Source organism: Pleurodeles waltl, chromosome 8 (assembly GCF_031143425.1).
Source record: "Pleurodeles waltl isolate 20211129_DDA chromosome 8, aPleWal1.hap1.20221129, whole genome shotgun sequence".
NCBI lineage: Eukaryota > Metazoa > Chordata > Amphibia > Caudata > Salamandridae > Pleurodeles > Pleurodeles waltl.
Window position 1 is genome coordinate 768,499,287 of NC_090447.1, and position 19,420 is coordinate 768,518,706.

Genomic DNA, 19,420 nt, shown 5'->3' on the forward strand with positions numbered 1-19,420 from the left:
TTGTTTTGTGTATCTTGCTTCAATAATCTGTCAAATGTCACATTTTTGCAATCTGGTAATATAAAATAAATAAATCATTTCAAATCTATTTGTATACTAGATGTGAAAGCTAAATATTCACAGTTCCATGAGTAAGTAAGTCCAAATATCTCATCAATAGATACTACTTCTTCTACAACAGCAGACGTCACCATTAAAAACTCCTGTGCATTTTCTTGAGTGTTTGTGTAAACTGTATAGATCCACTACATGTATCTAGAAGGTCCTTGGATGTGTGAAGCACCATGTGTTTGTCCTATCCCTGCATAAACATTGCAACAAAACATACAGTGGAGAGAAAATCATTTGTTGTTTCTGTTCAATTGCATATACAGCATGAGATAATTGAAAGAGTACATTTAGAACATTAGCATTGCAGTTGACACCAGAGTAGTTTGACAACTGGTCAGCAAGAATTTATTTCTCATTATCAATTTTATTTTTCTTAACAACTTTCTTGTTCTCTTTCATTTCCTTCTTTCCAACAATATCACTACACTCCTTTGAACACTTTTGCTTTGGACAGATGGTGCTTTTTTCATAAATGGGATACTACCCTAAGTGAAGAGCATAAAGACTTCTTATTCTTGAACACATCTTGAATCTCCACTTAATTACAAATGCAACTAGATGCAAACTGGGCAATGTCCTAACCCGAGAAAAGGCTACACATGACATACCTTACTTGAACACTGTATTCCCAACATTAATAAATACTGGATCTACACTTAGGCCCATATTTATACTTTTTAAGTGCTGCATTTGCGTCATTTTTTTGACCCAAAAGCGGTGCAAACTTGCAAAATACAATTGTATTTTGCAAGTTTGCTCCGTTTCTGTGTCAAAAAGCGGCGCAAATGCAGCTCTAAAAAAGTATAAATATGGGCCTTAACCTTTGAGATTTATGAATAGTAAAAGTGTATGCTAACTGGAAACTGTTTCTGTTAAACACATAAGTCTTTCACAAGTAAAAAACATGCAGTGGACTTTCCAATCTCCTTTACCCTATCAATCTGATCAAATGTAATCACTGGGAACTCCACCTCATTCCAATTAGGAAGGCTAATGAAATCAATAACTTTACCCCAACACCATTACCTAATCCTTCCTCAGCATTTACATTACTGTGCAAAAGTATTCTGCAGTTCTTGCAAACACTTAAACATTTCTTCAGTCCTGCAGTTTGTAAAACAGACTTTTCCAATAAATCCAGTTTTTCTTGTAACTTTTCCTTTAAGAATACTGTTACAGCATTGTGTTCCATTGTGTCTATTGCCATCAGTTGCAAAATGTCTTCTTTCTCTAATTCCAGTAATTGTTTGTTGAAAGAGATGCGCTCCTGAACTGTAGGCATTAGGCACACACGTGGTTTTCCTTCTTGTATGAAAATGAACATTAGCTCTGCTGCTCTCATGTTCACTGGGACTGTTTTTTTTTAAGAAGCTGACTTTCTAGCAGATGCCTTCCCTCTTTTCAAAGAATACCTACTCTGTTATCCTTCAGAATATTCCCATATTCAACGTCAGATGATTGTTGCATATTCCTAAGTAATTCTTTGTATTGGAAGTTTAACTAAATATTCACATTTCCCATGCTTCTTTCATAATGACAAACATTTTCAAGATGCACACTCTTTTTTGGATAGTAAGTGTCCAACATGTTTGTTTTTACAATATCTGTACTTTTGGGGTCAAATTCTGAAAGGTATTGAACTGCTGGAAAAGACTTCAACACTCTATTTCATATTGATGCTAGACATAGACTTACTCCAACAGTTCCTCTTGACTTATAGTATAAACCAGCTGAACCACAACACTCATATGATCTAATATCCCTGTGTGAAAGCATCCTCAAACTGAAGATGCACAATTTATTTATTAAAGACTTTTCATCAGAAATCTTTTCCCACATATCTTTCATCGCTGCCTTCTCAGATTTTGTTATGGATAAAGTTATATAACAAGCAACAGCTATAGAGTTGAACAAATAAAACAGCAAGCCTCTAAACATTTCTCCCAAATACTCATTGGCGCTCCTTTAGCTTGTTTTGTCTGATACAGTTCAATGCCTTCCCCATAACTACTTTTAAATGCAGTAGATGGTTATTGCAGTGCTCGTTTATTACTTTAGAACATCTGTAGCTTTCAACACCTTATTCACCCCCACTAGTCCTTGCCAGATTTCTTTGTTTTTTGGGGGCATACCATTGACTAGAATAATAAGCAGTTCATCTATATATATATCTCTAAACCCACAGTTTCATTATTGCATTTCAAATCTAAATGTAAGTACACAAGTCTACCTTTAAGGCCTTTCTGTAACTCAGTTGGTGGTAGTTCCCCACTGTTTGGTTCCATAAAAAATATTGCTTCAAAAGGGTGTATAGATTGTATCAATAAAGTTTCATAAATATTTAGGTGTTGAAGTTCTTCTGGAATCTGAACCAACTCTAACTTATTATGTATTACTCCGGAAGACATTTTGTTGTCCTCTAATTTGTTATAACAATATTTTCATATGATTTGCCGTGTTGACAAATCATAACATTCCTCCAGAAAAAAAAATGCACAGCAATTTCTAGCAACTTAACTCTGTTTTCTTGTTCAGTTTTTGAGAACAAATCGACCTTTCCTATTTGGCTTTTGTAGTGAGTGTGTCATCAACATATACAGACATAGTTTGGTTTCCTTGTAGCAGTTGCATTAAGCTTTGCAATTTCTTGTGCAAAGCTATCAGTACTAATATCTGTGTTTGGTCCCGCTACACCTGAACATACAAACTTTTCATTCTCCCTAGACTCCTCTTCAGGATCAAAGAAACATAACTGAATATCTACACAAACATTTTTCAACCTCTGATAGTCTATCTTATAAATGTGCTTTTTTAATTTCTCCCAAACACTCATTTTAGAATGATGAATAGCCAACATTCATAAATGATGAAAGGTGATTATGCACACTAACTTGGATAGACACACCAAATTAATGTTCTTCTAAATTAGTATATTACCTCACCACTTTATAGGAATCTAATCCTTTGTAGTGTTCAGCTTCACATTTTTACCTGGAAATTCACATAGAAAATTTCTTAATATATCATTTGATTCCTGGTGAACACTGCAGATACTGATACAGATCCAGTTATATACAGGGGCACGTCTACACGTACCAAGTACCTCTGCAACTATCTCTTCCTCTACATTTCTAGGAACCATCTCCTCTTTTGCAATGGGAGTATCATCTTTTACCTCATATCGTTGGCCAGTTGTTTCAACTACATGCATTAAGGTGTTCTCTTATAAGTAGCTTTCTTTATTGAAGAAAGGCTCAGTACTAGAGGTAATCTTCCATTCTCTTCTGAAAATATTTCAAAAATTATTATTGTTATTAAGTCTTTTTTTCCATTCATAGACAACAATGTTTTATCCAGTATTTTCATTCTGTTCAGTGTCAAGTAAATAGGTTCTGATTCAGGGCAAATGGCTTATCAACTACACGCTCAATATGTTATTTTTGCTTCAGTGCTTCCCTTCTCATCTTATTCAGATTCATGTTTTGTACAAAATTCTATATTACCATACACCAAAACATTCTCACTAATATTTCTTTAAATTGTTTCTATCTTCTTGTTGAACTAGCTGCTTTCTTATAATATTTCTCACTTTCAATTTCCCTTAGCTCTTCTCTTTTCTGAGCTGATTTTAAACTTCGCTTAAAATGTACATGTTTTGGACTTATTCCATTTTTCTACATACTGTTTTAAGAAACTTCTTAGTTCTCTTACCAACAGCTCTTTTCTCTATAAGCATAGTCTCAGCATTATGTCCCTTTACACTCCATGTTTTAAGCAGATAATACTCTTTCATCTGTTTTTTCGTTTCTGTCTTATTGAGAAATATAAATCTTCTTTTGTAAATACAAGTACTTGTCTGAAAAGCAAATAATTAATACATTTATCTTTAAATTACATACTATTAAATTCCATACTCCAAGCAATTAAGTGGGTACATAAGTAGTTATGCCAGTATGTAACAGGCTATGTAAGTCTGTCAATTTGGATGTATACATGTGTTGATAAGTTTGTGTATGGATGAGTGACTTGGTTATGTCACTACTTGACTTCATATCTAAGTGAGTGTATCTGTGCCTTGCGGGTGTGTGACTGGATATATAAGTAACCATGTTGGTGTGTGATTGGCTGTCTTAGGGCCTGATTCGAACTTGGCAGATAGGTTACTCTGTCACAACGGTGACAGATCTTCCATCCACTGAAATCTAAATCCCATAGGAAATGATGGGATTCAGATTTCGGTGTACGGGATATCCTTCACAGTCCTGACCAAGTAACCCACCCTCTGAGTTCCTGATCAGGCCCTCAGTGTCTCTATGGGTCTCTAAATTAGTATGTAAGTGCCTCTATGAATTGGTTAACGGCTGTATTGGTAAGTGTTTGGGTATGTAACTGTGTGTGCAAGTGCATAAGTGCTGTGTAAATGTGAGTGGATGAGTAAGTGCCTGTGTTGCACTCTGACTGAATGTGTGAGTGGCTCTATGGTTTTGTAAATAGGTAAGTCAGTGGTTGTGTGGGTGGGTGACTGGTTGTATACCTGGGTGTATAACTATCTACAGCTGTCTGTAAAAGAGTGATTCCTGGATACATATATGAAAGAAAAAGTAGCAGAGCACTTCTATCATGTGTCTCACATAATTGTTACTTCATGGTCCAGGAATACTAACAAGAAGTACAGTGATAGCTGATACAGACAATGAAGTAATTCAAAACACCTCTAAATGTTACAGTAGAAGATGTACTTTTACTCAATAATAGTTTATTTAATATATACATTTTGAACAGGTGAACGATATATGCACAACAGTATAAACAAGACTGTAGATATGTTGATAGTCTTGATCCTTAGAGAATTCCAGCCGTCATATTTTGTCCCTGCTTAAGGACTTTTTCAAGGCTATATACGAGTCAAGTCATGGTAAAAAGAAATCCTTGAAATCACTAAATTTGAACCATAAAGCCAAGTCAGCTGCAACCCAATATCACAACACAAAACCATCTGGTCGAGTATTAGTTTACCCTGTTATTAGCTCCGCAGTAAAGACCTCCAAAGTAACTCAGTGGTCCGTACAAGATCTCAATCCAGTATCACAAATATACAATATCCAGTCTCACAAGTGTAACGACTGCCAGAAACTACAGTAAAGATCCAGTCTGCAGATAATGATTCCTAGATACATGAATGGCTATGTATGTGTCTGAGTGAATCTGACAGTGCCTGTATGGGGAGTGTTGGAAGTTGTGCTTTTAGATTTGTGGCCAGCACAAGTAATAGTTTCTCAATTCTCTGCAGTGGGAACTAAACACCCGCTTGTGATGCTTGACTCTCACAGGGTAGCGAGATGGAGCAGTCTAAGACCTATTCAAGGGAGGTGGTGTGGGCTACCAATCACCAATCACTAGCACACACTAATAAATATCAATAAATGATTGCCCAGTCAGTAGTTTTTCTTTGTAAAAGAAGGAAACTTATTATGCACACACTGCTAAATACAACACAATAATTTACAAATCAATCAATGATTTGTTAAGCGCGCTACTCACCCGGAAGGGTCTCAAGGCACGGGGGAAGTGCTACTGCTCGAAGAGCCAGATCTTGAGGTGCTTCCTGGAGGTCAGGAGGTCCTGGGTCAGACGTAGGTTGACGGGGAGGGATTTCCAGGTTTTGGCAGCAAGGTGGGAGAAGGATCTATCACCGGATGTGGTACGGTGAATGCGGGGGACGGTTGCGAGGGTGGCGGAGCGGAGCTGGCGTGTAGGGATGTGGAAGTTGAGACGCTCATTGAGGTAGGCTGATCCAGTGTCGTGGAGAGCTTTGTGAGTGTGGATCACGAGCTTGAAGACGATCCTTATGTTGACGGTGAGCCAGTGGAGGTCTCTTAGGTGGGCTGAGATGTGTTCGTGGTGAGGGAGGTTGAGGATGAGTCAGACTGAGGCGTTCTGGATGCGCTGGAGTTTCTTCTGGAGCTTGGCCGCTGTTCCTGCGTAAAGGGCATTGCCGTAGTCGAGTCTACTGCTGACGAGGGCGCGGGTGACCGTTCTTCTTGTTTCCACGAGGATCCATCTGAAGGTCTTGCGGAGCATGCAAAGGGTGTTTTAGCATGAGGATGAGATGGCGTTGACTTGCTGGGTCATGGAGAGCGAAGAGTCCAGTATGAAGCAGAGGTTGCGTGCGTGGGTGGTGGGCTTTGGAGCCGACCCCAGGGTGGTAGGCCACCAGGAGTCATCCCATGCTGATCTGTTGGGGCCTAAGATGATGATCCCAATTTTCTCCGAGTTTAGCTTGAAGCGGCTTTCTTTTATCCAGTTGGCAATGGCGTGAAGTCCGGTGTGGAGGTTGATTTAGCGGTTGCGGGGTCCTTCGTGAGAGAGCGGATGAGCGGAGTGTCATCTGCATAGGAGACTATGTTGAGGCCGTGGGATTGAACGATGTTGGCGAGTGGAGCCATGTAGACATTGAAGAGGGTGGGGCTGAGTGAGGATCCCTTGGGAACTCCACAGATGGTCTTGGTGGCCTTGGATAGGAACGGGGGAAGGCGGACTCTCTGGGTTCTTCTAGAGAGGAAGGAAGTGAGCCAGTCCAGGCAGATGGAACATGCCATAGCTGACATTGTACAACCACTGGTGACCCCCTAGACAGGTCAAACAAACACATCAAGGGGGTCATTACAACCCTGGCGGTCCAAGACCGCCAGGGTTGGTCTGACGGAAGCACTGCCAACAGGCTGGCGGTGCTTCCCATGGCGTTACGACCGCGACGGAATCGGTTTTAATCCGCCAGGGCAGCACTGCTTGCAGCGCTGCCCAGGGGATTACGAGTCCCCTACCGCCAGCCTTTTCCTGGCCGATTGAACTGACAGGGCCCCGTGCAGCTTTTCACTGTCTGCTATGCAGACAGTGAAAAGCGCGATGGGTGCAACTGCACCTGTCGCACAGCCGCAACACCGCCGGCTCCATTTGGAGCCGGCTCCTGTGTTGCGGCCGAGATCCCCGCTGGGCCAGTGGGCGGAAACTAGGTTTGCACGGCTTGAAACCGGTCTTTGGGGACATCTCGACGCACCAAAAACTCACAAAAAAACTCAACAAAATGGTCGAACTCGGTCAAAAGAGACCAGGGTAGCAATCTCTGAATCAGTGCATGTCGGGTAAAGAAAAGAACTGACGTCACTGAGCTGAGGTGGCATCTATGTACTACTCCCGACGTTGTGACTACGACACCGCAGAGTCGTCTGACGTCACCTACCGACGCGCCAGGGTATTGCTCGAAGAAAAAACCTCCGGATCTAGTCTGATGAACATTCTGAATGACTCACAAGATGTACAGTTATCATTTTGGAAGTGGCAAATTTTATTTTCCTGCACATGTTATACTTTAGTTCAAGACGTCAATGGCCTCTTTAGGCCAAGGAGAAGGGAAACTACACTCTAACGGAGTTCCCTCCTGTTAGAAATGGGGTCTTTGGTTGGCAATCAGGTTACCCCCTGTCCAAGCAAGGACCATCACTCTAGTCAGGGTAAAGGAGAATCACACTGAGTTAACACTCAGTTAACCCCCGCTCATCCCCTTGGTAGCTTGGCATGAGCAGGCAGGCTTAACTTCAGAAGCAATGTGTAAAGTAATTGTACCAACACACACAGTAACTCAGTGAAAACACTACAAAATGACACAACACCGGTTTAAAAAAAACTGATAATATTTATCTAAACAAAACAAGACCAAAACTACAAAATTACAAAATTCCAACATACACAAGTCAAGTTATGAATTTAAAAAGCAAAAGAGTCTTAGGCCCTCATTATGAACACGGCAGTCGAAACCGCTGTGTTCATGCTGGCGGTCAAACTACTGACCGCCAGCGCCCCTGGGTCCCCACCGGCCATGTCGGATAATGATTCCGACCACCGCCAGGCTGCCTGACGGAGGCAGCCTGGCGGTGAGTGAGGGCTGCCGATGGCAGCCCTCATGGTGTTGTTTATGTGACGGTGTGGCCCACCATGCCGACTGACGGGTTTTCCCACCACTGCCGGCATGGCGGGCCACACCGCCATGTTTATAATAACCACCTTAATCCTTAGAAAACAGTGAGAATGCTGTTGCTACACAAAGTACCTAGTTAGCATAAAAAATAAAGCAGCGTGGGAGAGCGTGCATCGGAAAAGTCAGCGATGCATCAATTCTCTACGCGCAAGTGAGACCGTGTGTTGTTTCCTTCTCCGGTCGGGTCGCCGATGCATCGTTTACTCCCTCGCAAGAGAGCGATGCGTTGATTTCAGGATGGGGCACCTCAGATCCACACAGAGTCGGGTTGACTTTGACGCACAGGGGCGGTGCATGGAAAATCCAGTCACACAGTCTAAAAAAAACGCGCTGCGTGGGGTTTGTGTCGTTATCCGCCTCCGTTAGCGGTTGTTGCGCATCGTTTCTCCACCTGCATTGCGTCGATCTTCCAGCTGCGATGCAGGTGCAGCGTTGATTTCAGCCGGCGGCACGCAGTTTATCGGCCACGTCATGGAAGGTGTGTCGAAAAATTCCCCGCATGGCAGTCTGTGCTTGGATTTTCAGTTCTTGTCTGCCAACTTCACCTTTCAAGGGCCCAGGAACTGGATAGGGCACCACTAGGCAGGACAGGAGTCTCAGCAGAGAGCCCAGATGGTGGCAGGGGAAGTCTTCGATGGCCCTGAAGCTTCAGCCACAGGAGGAAAGCTCAGTTCAAGCCATGGAGATTCTTTTCAAGCAGGAATGCACAACAAAGTCCAGTCGTTGTCTCCTTTCACAGGCAGAAGCAGCAACTGCAGGATAGCCCAACAAAGCACAGTCACAGGCAGGGGCAGCACCTCTCCTCAGCTCTTCGGCTCTTCTCCTTGGCAGAGGTTCATCTTGATTCCAGAAGTGATCTAATTTTCAAGGGTCATGGGGGCTCTTCTTATACCCCTTTCTGCCTTTGAAGTAGGCAAACTTCAAAAGAAAGTCTCTCTTGTTTGTAAGATCCTGCCTTGCCCAGGCCAGGCCCCAGACACACACCAAGGGGTTGGAGACTGCATTGTGTGAGGGCAGGCATAGCCCTTTCAGGTGTAAGTGACCACTCCTCCCCTCTTTCCCTGCACAGATGGCTCATCAGGATATGCAGGCTATACCCCAGCTCCCTTTGTGTCACTGTCTAGAGAGAGGTGCAAACAGCCCAACTGTCAGACTGACCCAGACAGTGAATCTACAAACAGGCAGTCACCAAATGGTTTAAGCAAGAAAATGCCTACTTTCTAAAAGTGGCATTTTCAAACACACATTCTAAAAAACAGCTTCAATAAAAGATTTTTTTTTAAATTGTGAGTTCAGAGACCCCAAACTCCACATGTCGATGTTTTCCCAAAGGGAATCTGTGCTTCAATAACTTTAAAAGCAGCCCCTATGTAACCCTATGAGAGAGATGTGCTTCGCAACAGTGAAAACCCAAATATGGCAGTATTTCACTGTAAAGACATGTAAAACACATAAGTACATGTCCCACCTTTAACATACACTGCATCCTGCCCATGGGGCTACCTAGGGCCTGCCGTAGGGGTGCCTTACAGGTAAGAAAAGGGAAGGTTTAGGCCTGGCAAGTGGGTACACTTGCCATGTCGAATTGGCAGTTTAAAACTGCACACACAGACACTGCAATGGCAGGTCTGAGCCATGTGTGGCACAGCCAGTGCTGCAGGCCCACTAGTAGCATTTGATTTACAGGCCCTGGGCACCTCTAGTGCACTGTACTAGAGACTTACTAGTAAATCAAATATGCCAATTATGGAAAGCCAGTTACACGTACATTTTACATAGGAGCACTTGCACTTTAGCACTGGATAGCAGTGGTAAAGTGCCCAGAGTATCAAAAACAGCAAAAGCAGAGTCCAGCACACATCAACAACCTGGGAAACAGAGACAAAAAGTTAGGTGTGACCACGCCAAGGATGCCAAGTCTAACACGTCCCTAGTTGTATAATGGAGTGTCACAATAGTTAAAACAGTAAAGCACACTGAGTTTTCCCTAATAGTGTATACTTCACTCATGAAGCCTTTAGAGAGGAATACCTATATCTGCAGAGTCCCCATTGCGCCAAGCAACTTGTGCGCTTTTACTTGGCTGCGCACAACAGTATCCTCCCACGCACTGCCCGCACATATGTGCCTAGGCGTGTGCACACATTTTCACATGTACCCAGCCAAGTGCCACTTACCATTGCTGCGTTGCAGTGCCTTACCTTAAAAGGTGGAAACTGGTGTTAAACACATGAAGTCTGTTTACCTTGGGTGAGACACCGGTAATGAGGCTCACCCACAGCAAAAAGTCCAAAAACCGGGTGATCAAAAAAGCAAAAAAATCGGGCCGCAACGCTGGGGCAGAACCCAGTGCAACAGGGTGTGAATGAGTATGTTAGTGGATGTATTGGTGAGTCAATGGGTGTGTGAATGGTTTTATTAGTGTCTTTCCCATTGTCAGTTACTCTCTGGCTGTACCAGTTTTAGATTCATAAGCAATTTTCAGAACCTATAACTGAGTGTATAAGTCCAGTGGTTATGCAGTGTGTCACTGGCGGTGTAAATCATTTTAGAGGTATTAATGTGTTTGAGTTAGTGCATGAATGAGTGACTAATTGAGAGTACTTGAGTACATATCTGAATGAGTATATCAGTGGGTCTGCGGTATGTCACTAGATATATAAGTTACATTGTTAGTGTGTGACTTTGTCTGTCTTAGTATCTCTATGGGTCTCTAAAAGGATATGTAAGCGCCTGTAAAAACAAAGGCTTTTTTCAAAGCCTATTCTTTTCCCATACAGTGGTTTGTTTTATTTTAAAGTCCTGTTTTTTTTTATTTTCATTAGGATCCGAGGATCCATTGTGGATCCACAAACCAAAAGCACATGCTCAAAACACAACAGTAACACTTAAAGTAGTTTGAATGGGTGTGCAAGTGTCAGTGTGGGTCTGTTAAGGGGTGTGTGAGTGCCTGTGTGGGTCTGTGAGGGGATCTGTGAGGGCCTGTGTGGGTCGTGAGTAGATGTGTGAGTGCCTGAGTGGGTCTGTGAGTACCTGGTGGGTCTGTGAGTTGGTGTGTGAGTGCCTGCGTATGTCTGTGAGTGGGTGTGTGAGTTCCTGGATTGGTCTGTGAGTGGGTGTTCCAGTGCCTGTGTTGGTCTGAGGGGTGTGTGAGTGTCTGTGTGGCTCTGTGAGGAGTTGTGTGAGTGCCTGTGCGGGTCTGTGAGGGGTGTGTGAGGGAGTGTGTGGGTCTGTGAGGGAGGTGCAGGTCTGTGAGTGGGTGTGTGCATGTCTGTATAGGTCAGTGAGTGGTTATTTTAGTGCCTGTGAGTGTCTGTTAGTGCCTGTTTGGGTGAGCGAGTGGGTCTGTATGTACCTGTGTGGGTCTGTGAGTGCCTGGTATTGGGTTTGTGAGTGCCTGTTTGGGTCTGTGAGTGGCTGAATGTGAGCCTTTGTGGGTCTTTGAGTGGGTGTGTGAGTGTCTGTGTAGGCCTGTAAGGGTGTGTGTGAATGCCTGTGGGGGTCTATGTGTGGGTGTGTGCCTGTGTGGTATGTGAGGGGTATGAGAGTGCCAATGTGGGTATGTAAGTGCCTGAGTGGGTCTGTGAGAAGGTGTGTGAGTGTCTGTGAGTTGGTGTATGGGTCCTGTGTGAGTGTGTGGGTGAATGCCTGTATGGGTCTGTGAGTAGGCATGTGAGTGCCTTGTGGGGCTGTGAGCGGGTATGTGAGTGCTTGTGTGGGTCTGTGAGGGGGTGTGAGAGTGCCTGTGTGATCTGTCAATGAGTGTGTTAGTGCCTGTGTGGGTCTGTGAAGGGATGTGTGGATGTGTGACTGCCTGTCTGGTCTTTGAGTGGGTGTGTGGGTGCCTGTGTCGGTCTGTGACTGGGTGTGTGTCTGCCTGTGTGCATCTGTAAGTAGGTGTGCGAGTGCCTGTGTGGGTCTGTGGGTGGGTGTCTATCTGTGTGGGTCTTTGAATTGGTGTGTGAGTGCCTGTCTGGTCTTTGAGTGGGTATGTGAGTTCCTGTTTGGGCCTTTGAGTAGGTGAGTGAGTGCCTTTGTGGGTCTGTGAGGGGGGTGTTAGTGCCTGTGTGCATATTTGTGGGGGGTGTGAGTACCTCTGTGTGTCTGTAAGTGGGTGTGTGGGTGTCTGTGTCAGTCTGTAAATGCCTGTGCGGGGCTGTGAATGAGTGTGTGACTGCTTGTATGGGCCTGTGAGGGGGTCTATAAGTGCCTGTGTGGGTCTGCAACTGGGTGTGAGACTGACTGTGTTTGTCTGTGAGTGGGTGTGTGAGTGCCTGTATGGGACTGTCAGTGGGTGTGTGACTGCCTGTATAAGTTTGTGAGTGGGTGTGTGAGTGCTTCTGTGAGAGGGTGGGTATGTGTGTCCAGGTCTATCAGTGGCTGTGTGGGTTTGTGAGTGCCTGTGTGGGTCTGTGAGGGTGTGTGAGTGTCTGTGTGGGTCTCTGAATGGGTCTGTGAGTGTGTGTGTTTTTTTTTATTGCGGCAGGATCTGCTGATCTGTTGCAGATTCATTCAGGGGTCCTGCTAAACGCCGCAGCAGATCCGCAGATCTCCACACGTGAAAAAGAAAGGCAGTGTTAGTGCCTGTGTGGGTATTTGAGGTGATGTGTGAGTGCCTGTGTAGGGCTGCGATTGAGTGTGTGACTGCCTGTGTGGTCTGTGAGGGGGTCTATGAGTACCTGTGTGGGTCTGCGACTGGGTGTGTGACTGCCTGTGTTGGTCTGTGAGTGAGTGTATGAGTGCCTGTGTGTGTCTGTCAGAGGGTGTGTGACTGCCTGTATAGGTCTGTGAGTGGGAGTGAATGCCTGTGTGGGTCTGTCAGTGGGTGTGTGACTGCCTGTATAGGTCTGTGAGTGGGTGTGAATGCCTGTGTGGGTCTGTGAGTGGGTGAGTCAGTGCCTATGTGAGTCTGTGAGTGGGTGTGTGAGTGTCTGTGTGGGTCTGTGAGTGAGTCTTTCAGTGGCTGTGTGGGTTTGTGAGTGCCTGTGTGGATCTGTGAGTGAGTGCCTTTGTGGGTCTATGAGGATGTGTGTAAGTGCATGTGTGGGTCTCTAAGAGGGTCTATGACTGTGTGTTATTATTGTTTTTTTAATTGCAGCAGGATCCATGGATCTGTTGCAGATTCACACGGGGCCATACTGAACACCGCAGGGGATCCTGCAGATCCCCACTCATAAAATAGAAACAGTTTAAGGCAATTCCTTGTCCATCACACATCCCTCTGAAACATCTCTAACATACCCATGAGGTCAGGGTATCGTTAGTATATGAAACTCAGCAGTTAGAGTTCTTCCAAGTAACTATAACTCCTGTCCTTGCCATGTATAGTTTTCTTATCAATAATGTTATTGCAAACGTTGCAGTGATATCAACGATGCCATACAAGATAGCATCAGTGACCATATATGTGGAGTAATTAGCTGTGCATGATGAAAGCATGAGTTATAGTTACCTTAGTGCGCGAGTTATAGTTACTTGAAAGAACCCTAACTCTAACGGCTGAATTTCTATGGTTTACTATAAGACAATTCAGAACCTAACGATAACGTCCCAGTAACCTTTGTTTTTTTTAGTGAATTGCTATGTTTTTTTAACGTAAATTAAGTTTAATTACTACACTTTATTTCAACCCCTGTTGTGCACGGCCTTTGGCCGTGCACGTTAGGGGTTGGTTGCAAGGCCTGGTCTTGCAGCCAGGCCTTGCGCCCTAGCCCATATAGCTACCCACCCTTGTGCCACACATGGCCTTTGGCCGTGCACAGCGCAGGTTGGCTACAGGGCCTGTCTCTGTGTGAGTGGGTGTGTGAGTGTCTGAGTGTGAGTCTATGAGTGGGTCTGAATGGGTGTCTGAGTGGGTGTGTGAGTGGGCGCCTGAGCCTCTGAGTGCATACATGTGTAAATAAATTAGTGTATGAATGAGTCTGGTGTTTTTCTTTCAAAATTTTTCATAATCGCTAATATTTTGTGAATAAATCATGGAAATTCATGAAAATGTCTGAATTTTCATGAATATAGCGCGCCGTGATCCAAAATTATATTAAACCTACAATCTGCCCATAAAATACACCTATATCACACCCCTGGGGTCAGAGTACCTTCACCCTGACCCCTTATGCCACTTTCAATTTTCACCCTCAGGGACCGTGTCCGGATAAATAAAATGGCAGTGGCAACTTTCTAGTCAGGTTTCGATCAGCCAATTGCAATGCTTCTTTTCGCACAAGTATTCATGAAAAATCGGGCTGTAGGCGTGTTGACAAGTCCTTAACATTTGAAACACAAACTTTTTTGAGACCCCTTTTTTCTCGGCCCTGCTTGACGGATCACCCTGAAACTTCCTGTGCACAACAAGTTATGGGCCACTTTTTTGTCAGAAAATTTTGTGAAGATTCATCAAACGGTGCTAAAGAAATAGGCAAGTCAAAAAAAGCTTTTTCTATGTAAACATAGTCCTAACTATAACTACGTACTGCGACTGCCAGTAGGTAGGGAGGGGTATATACACACATATATATATATATATATATATATATATACACACACACACACATACTGTATATACACATATACATTATATACATTTTGGGTAGCAGACTAGAAATTATAAGGTGGTACCTGGAGCACAATTATTTTTTATTGGCAATAAAGCGTTCCACTAATTGCACGGTGATGGGTACCTGTTTTGCACCCAACAGCACCTGGGCTGGAAGGATAAACAGGTGCTCTGCGTCTGGCACGAAACAGCATGGGTAGAACAGATCGTTGTCTGGCTCTGCTTTATCGATGACCTACTTGTGGTAGGGAGAGGGTCCGTTTAGGCTGCAATTGGCTTTGTTGATGACATCAGCATGAATTATCTGAATTTGCACTTTACAAGTCAAATCAGTAAGTCCAAAGTACACTTCTTGGATTTGTAGGTTTTTCAGTAAAAAATACCAAATTGGAAACCATGTTATATATGAAAGAGGCTAGTGGCAATACTACACTGCGTGCCTCCAGTTTTCAACCCCACACCTCAAAGATTTTACACACGAGGTGCAATTGTACTTTCAACACGGTAGACATAATATCCCAGAAATAAATGGTTGGCAGATTCAGGCAGACGTGATACAGTTCAGATCTTTTAAGTGGTAAGCAAAATCCTTATGGATACTATTATCTTTTCTAGAAAAGTGAGCAAGCAGGACAAGGCACAGATTAGATTGATTTTCCTGTACAGTACGCAGGATGTGGCACTGCAAACATTAGTACGAAAGAACTGGCACATCATCTGATCTGATCTAGTTATTGGTTCAGTGGTGTTGAGAAACCCTCTCATAACACATCACGGGGCTTATTCAATGAGAGACACCCTGGTTAGGAACAGCCCAGAAGTAATTATGCCAAAAAGCTGTCTGAACCCCATGAAAGGATTTTTTTAATGTGCTAAGGTAAAGCATGCACAATAGGGATGAATTGCTCAGAATATCAAACTCCCGTTCATGTGAAACCACAAAAAATCATGGGCATCTTTAACTGCAAAACTGATTTTGCAGTGTATGCATTGACATGCAGCTGAATTCTGCGATATAGAGGGAGCACTGTACTACAAGTCCATAAACGCATATTACAACATATGTGGGCAATGTGGACCAGACATATCCAGTGTCGAGACACTGTTCAGAGTTCCACAATAGTGATTGGGGCACATGAAATATTTTGTCATTGACTCTGTGCCACCAAACAGATGGGGGTGGAACTGAGTGACAGTTTTAAGGAGTTCAGAGACCCGATATATCCTTGACCTAGAATCCAAGGTTCCTAATGCGCTTAGTACAGATCAGGAGCTAAGACACTTGGTTGTAGTGTGACCGTGAATTTTGTGCATACAGTGTGAGGATGGCTCAAGTTGTGTTAGTCCCATTTGAAATTTTATTTGATTTATTTTAATTTGACTAAATGAAAACTCTCATGTTTAATTCAAAGCTTTCTTCAGTTGGGCATAATGAACCGATAACATATAATAATCATGGGAAATCATAATGTGCAAAGTATGTCAGTTTAAATATACCAACTTGGGTTTAAGCAGAACACACAAATAATGTTTTCACTGCTCAGTTATGTTTGCCCACTTGGGCTCAATTGTGTGATCAAAAATAGTTAGAGATGAATGATGCATCATGATGAACAGTAGGCAATGATATATAGATACTAACCTAGGTGACTGATAGTGGCGCACTGAATTCAATGCATATGTGAACCCGAGCAACAATGCAAAAACATATTATCTAATGGTTTTCCCTTTGTAGAACTTTAACAATTCATGAATTAATTTCATGTTGTTTTTCTTATTATTTGTTTTATTATTTTCTTTTCATATGTAGTGATATAATTACATTCTGGCTGCAAATAGTGAATTCTGAGGGTTTTGTTGTCAGTTTCCATGATGAAGTATAGTATTTAAAAGCCTCAAATGATGGTGCAACAAGTGTGTTATCAAGGCTGTTAGTGGTGGCGAAATGCATAATAGTGGAAGTTGTGCATGGCAGTAAAGAATATTAATTTAGCAACAGTTAGAGTCTGCATCAATCTTGTGTTGGACATACGCCTTTTGGATTGTTGGTGATGTGATATATATATATATATATATATATAAATATATATATATTTCACTTACATGGACGTTATAGTTAAGTTCTGAATTTACTCGCACAAAACAATAGAAATTCAGCAGTTATAGTTATGGTTATCTCAAGTGACTATAACTCGCACACTAAGGTAACTATAACTAGCTCCCCCACCATGCACATTTTTCTCATCAATAATTTTATTGCACGTGTTGGGGTGATATTATCAATGATGTCATAAAAGATGTCATGACTGATGAAATATGTGGGGTAATTAGCAGTGCATGGCAATGGCATGAGTTATAGTTACCTTAGGGCGTTAGTTATAGTTACATTGGGGCATGAGTTATAGCTACTTGAGATAACCATGACTATAACTGCTGAATTTCTATAGTTTGGCAAGAGTAAATTCAGAACCTAACTATAACGTCCCTGTAACCTTTATTTTTTTCAATGAATTGCTATGTTTTTTTTAACGTAAAGTAATTTTAATTACTATGTGTTAATCCAGACACTGCAGTGCACTGCCTTTGGTGGTGTGTGGTGGGGGTTGGCCAAGGGGCCTGGCCTGGGGTCAGGCCCTGCGGCCAGCCCCCATAACCACACCAACCTTGTGCCATGCACAGCTGTGCATGGAAGGGGTTACCTGCAGGGCCTGGCCACAGGTCAGTACATGCGGTCGCCCTCCCTTTAAGCTCAAAACCTTGCACCAAACAAGGCCTAAGGGGTTTGGAGCTTATAGGGGCAACATGATTTTTTTTTTTTTGAGGGGCCGCATGGGCCCCCATGGACCCCCATGGACCCTGGGGACCACCACCTGCCGGGGGCTATGTAATAAACATTTTTGGGCAGTCATACGAACCCCACCACAGGCCCCAGGGACCGCCACTTCCGCAGGGCAACATTAAATAAATATATGGGGACTGCAAGAACTGCCCGGGGGCCACCACCGCCATAGGGCTCCATAACAAAAATATTTAGGGAAGGACTGCGCAGATACCCCAGGTCCTGGGGACCACCAACTCCAAGTACAGCATTAAAAAAAATATGAGGGGGCCATACAGACCTGCCCGGGGAACACCACCTCTCCAGGCCTACATAATAAAAAATGTAGGGGGTGGCACACAGACCCTTCTGGGTCCGGGGAACCACCACCTCCCCGGGACAACAATTAAAAATATATGGGGGCAGCAAAGTCACCCCTGGGCCCTGGGGACCACCACCTCCCCGGTCCCCCATAATAAAACAAACTTAGGAGGGGGCTGTTCAGACTGTGCCACCACTTCCTCAAGGACAACATTAAAAATATGTATGGGGGATGCATGGATCCAGGTGCGGATTTCTCCAGGATTATTAAAAAAAATGCTTTTTAGCCTTGGGGGGAGTCCCAGGGAACCCCTGGACCAAGTCTAGGGGCTAGGGTATACAAAAGGCACTGGTTGCTTTTACTTATTCCAGGTTGGCTTTGATGATATTTTACCAATCCAGAGGTGTAATACTGCAGCTGAAGTGGTGAATGGCTTTTGCCATTTTACAGCTTGGCGAGGGTGGCACTGTTTCAATCCAATGCTTAAACATTTTACTGTACAAATGGCAAAAGACCTTGTCCCTATCTAGCTTGACATAGATAGTACTGTGCTGATCCTATGCTTAAAAACTTTGCTAGATAAACAATCTAGAGTGTCCCTGGTGTTAAATGGTGCCCCTTACTGGAACTGATCTCCTCCTAAACTTGGGAACTACCCAAAGTTCTCTCTCCTTATACATATATATATATATATATCACACAGTGGTTATAGCCACTGTGTAGTTATGGTTCAGCAGACAATTAAATTGAAATGACTTTTTTTGATACGCCTATAAGGTATGTCCCCGTGAATGGGTTTTCACGAAACCTGGTGGCAATTTACTCATTCTGTTAAGTTTTGACATGCCAAGTTTCATGAAGGAAGTAAAAAAACAGGTGATTTCCTATTTTAGCTCCCATAGAAAATTCTGCTAAAAGAGATAGCAAAAAAAACGCTGAATAGATTTACACCAAACTTGGCCTGAAAGAAGAATTTTAATCAGAAAGTGTGTTTCTTTTTATTTGGTATAAATCCTTTCAGTATACTTTAGACAGTACCATTTTAAAAGTTGCCAAATGGGATTTAAAAAGTTAGCACTTTTGTAAATCATTACAGTTTTAACTCTTATGTCATCACTTGTGGATCTTGTCAGTCATACTTTGAATTTTTTATAAACTATGATTGCCTGGGTCATGGCTAAAAAAACGTGTTTTTGTCACCATCTTGGATTTTGTTTATCAGTTTTGACGCTGTGGAAAAATATTTCTAGAGGCAGTAAGGGAGAGGCATCTCCAGAGGTGGCCGACTCCAGTGCAGGGGTCAGTGGTACCTCACATGTAGAGCATACAAGGCACTCCTGAGAAATAGCACAATGTGGCACAAGATTCACGAGTCAACTCAATTTTAGGTGAGCATTGATTGCCATTTGCTGCCTAGTGTTGCTGGCTTATAAGACCTTTGGGGCTCCTATGGTTGTCTGTTTCATTTGTTTGCAAATCTCTTCTGTCTTTCAACCTCTTCTGAAAGGAGCTGGAAGGTATTCATGCCAGGCAGGGAGCTTTTAAGAAGTTGGCTGGTGTTCTATATTGGTTTGCTCACTG

General features: G+C 43.2%; 1 protein-coding gene across 1 annotated transcript in view; it reads left to right on the plus strand.

Moving 5' to 3' along the window:
* The window catches only part of ADGRG2 (adhesion G protein-coupled receptor G2), a 904,627-nt gene that overhangs the window by 377,613 nt on the left and 507,594 nt on the right, over window positions 1–19,420 (plus strand). The gene's annotated exons all lie outside the window — the stretch shown is intronic.